Raw genomic sequence first — 2,918 nt, forward strand, 5'->3', positions numbered from 1 at the left:
CAATCGCATCAGATATACATCTGAACGACCTCCGCACTATGTCCTAAAAATAGGCCAAGATGGGTTGGTAAACTAAGGTCCTTGGCTTCTAAGGCACATGATTGAAAGAATAATGCCTAACCACAAATAACTTGTGTGACATTATTAATCCAACATGACTTCCATCAAGTGAATGGACTCGCAAGTCAACTTGCTAAGGAATACTCCACACAAGTCGACAAGACTATGCCATTCTCCTTGTTGGGTGATGGTGTTGAACACAGTTGTAAGCCAAGCATTGTGCAATGTTACTTTTGTGGAGGAACCAATAGTTTTAAGATTATTGCAAATGAAACGGATAGTATACATTCGAGAACAGGCATACTTAATTTACAAGAAAAAACAGTTTAACATGTGTGATCCAAGCAGAAAGCGTTCTTTCTAGACATGACCAGAGACATGCAATTTCCAAGTCACACTTCTTACAATTTCTGGTTCAGTAGTGATGTCTTCAAAACATGAAAAATAACAGTTACATTAATGCAACGCTAGAACCACCCACATGGCACTCATCAACAACTTCTGGATTCTCTCCATCCTTTTTTTCCTCATCGCCTCCCCACTCCTCCAAGTTGTTAGGTGTCAGTCAGATGAAGTTGCAGAAAATGCTGGTGAAGTGAATGACATTGGAATTGTTGGTGTTGAAACCGATGATGCTCAAGACTTTGCGGATGGAGGCTTTCCTTCTGCTCCGGGAGTTGATACCATCTGTGTCTTCCCTAAGAATATTGCAAGATTGGTAAAAGTTGGTGAAGAGGCAGAGCTGCTTGTTGGTCTAAAAAATGATGGGCAGTCAAGTTTGAATGTCGTTGGTATTAAGGCTAGTGTTCATTTTCCATTCGATCGTCATCTTCTTGTTCAAAACCTTGCTGTTCAGGTTTTCAACAATGGCTCTGTGCCATCATCAGCTCAGGCTAGTTTCCCATACATATTTTCTGTCAGCAAGTTCTTGCAGCCTGGACCGTTTGATCTTGTGGGCACCTTTGTCTATGAAATGGACCAACACCCATACCAAAACACCTTCTATAATGGAACAATTGAAGTTGTTGAACCTGGTGTTTTATTCAGCATGGAATTTGCTTTTCTTTTTACTCTTGGAACTGCACTTCTTGTCCTACTTGGGGCTATGGATTAATGGTCAAATACAAAACCTTAAGAAACCAGAACTCCTCCATCTGCCGGAAGAACAACCGTGACAGTAAGAATAACCTACAACAGACAAAAAGAAATCATGAGCAACATAGGCGGAAGGAAAATGGTTCATGCATTGTCTGCAGCAAGATAGTATGACAATGGAGAAAACAGTTTTTGCAATGTTACCAAACCACCCACTTTGTTTGTGAACCATGAGACTTGGAAAGAAACCGGCTTCAACCATCAGGCTTATGAACCTGTCTGCAAACCTAAAACATGCCAAACTAACACATTCGAGCGAGCCTAACACCAACTGCAACCAAATTCCTTGCTCACAGTGCACCACATTACCTGGCCAAAGCCTCAAACACAATTGGCCCTGAAATAGACATTGGTTTAGAGCTTCATTAAACAAAAATGAATGGAAGCCACAACAATTTTTGCAAAAAAAGAAAACCTGCTGGATACCATTGACCTGTTTGAGCCAACCACGAATCGCAATGCAACCCACAACAAACCCTGCAGCACACCATTACCTTTGCTTTAGACCCTACAGTGGACGACAACCGCCAAGCCTTATTTGAACCAAAACCTGCAGTGGAAGCATGCTATGGACCAACACTTATTACCATGACCATCGCTTGAGTTTACAAAGGAAAAAAAACTGCAGTAACACCATAATCACACGAGCTTTACATGACCATTATACCATGACTTGGATCCCTTGCCTTGACAACCAATCTTTACCTTGCTGAACTGGTCCTGCATTCATCAATAATCAAATACCCTAATCACATGATCAAACATGGTACATACATGATTGATTTGGCAAATCAAAGCACAATCACTTGTCTCACCATATGAAGCTTCTGCCCGCCAAATTAAAATCAAGAAAGATCACTGCTTCTGCCTCCAACTTAGTTGGCTCAAGATATAGCAGGTTTTGGAATGGGACAAGGTGAAAACCAAATCTCCTCATGTCTTCGTCGTTTTTACTGCAGTAAAAAAAACACAAAGCAATTGGCAAGTCAGTTGAAAATTCAAGAGTTCCCAATTTGGCATCCAGACAAAATTCAAAGGGAAGGCATGAGTTCAGGTTACCTTTTCCGAATCAAGCATCAAAAAGGCCAATCCCAACTGAGCGCATCAAAAGTAGTTTGCAGAAGATATTCTTCGGAATTCCAGACAACAACCCTAAACCCTAAAGCTGTGGAGATAAAAGGAGAAGGAAGCGAATCAGGGGAGGGGCACAACAAAAAATCGGAGGCGGAATTAAAAACTTCAGAGCAAACAAAAAAAAAACCCTAATCCTAAAATAAGAGAAAAGCCATAATCAAAGAAAGAGATTGAGGAGATAAGCTAGAATCTGTACCTCACTTCAGGGAGCACGCAAAGGATTCATCGGAGTACCGTTGGAGGATTCGCATGAATCGAAGTGGGATAGCCGAAACAGAAACGTTCTAGAGGGAGAAATCCAAAATCGCTTTTCGCATCGCCGTCGATTCCGTCGCAACTGGTTAGTGTTGGCATTCAATTTCTGTTTAACTCTATTTGCCTGTTCATAGCCATGACTTTTTTGAGAGAAAAAACAGAAAGTTCTTGCACCTTGGTGAAGATCTTGGTCGAATTTCTCTAGAGAGATATAGACGAGTTATCGTTCGTTTTATCTTCCTCCAGAGCTTTATTAGAGTTTGACCGTTAGTAGCATTGATGTTCCTGTTGGCTTGGAAACGGTAATGGTGTAT

General features: G+C 41.2%; 1 pseudogene; it reads left to right on the top strand.

Moving 5' to 3' along the window:
* Nucleotides 1-541: 541 nt before the first annotated feature.
* LOC127122008 (translocon-associated protein subunit alpha-like) lies at nucleotides 542-1,235 on the top strand (annotated as a pseudogene).
* The last annotated feature ends 1,683 nt before the right edge of the window (nucleotides 1,236-2,918 follow it).

Source organism: Lathyrus oleraceus, chromosome 2, assembly GCF_024323335.1.
Source record: "Lathyrus oleraceus cultivar Zhongwan6 chromosome 2, CAAS_Psat_ZW6_1.0, whole genome shotgun sequence".
Classification (NCBI taxonomy): Eukaryota; Viridiplantae; Streptophyta; class Magnoliopsida; order Fabales; family Fabaceae; genus Lathyrus; species Lathyrus oleraceus.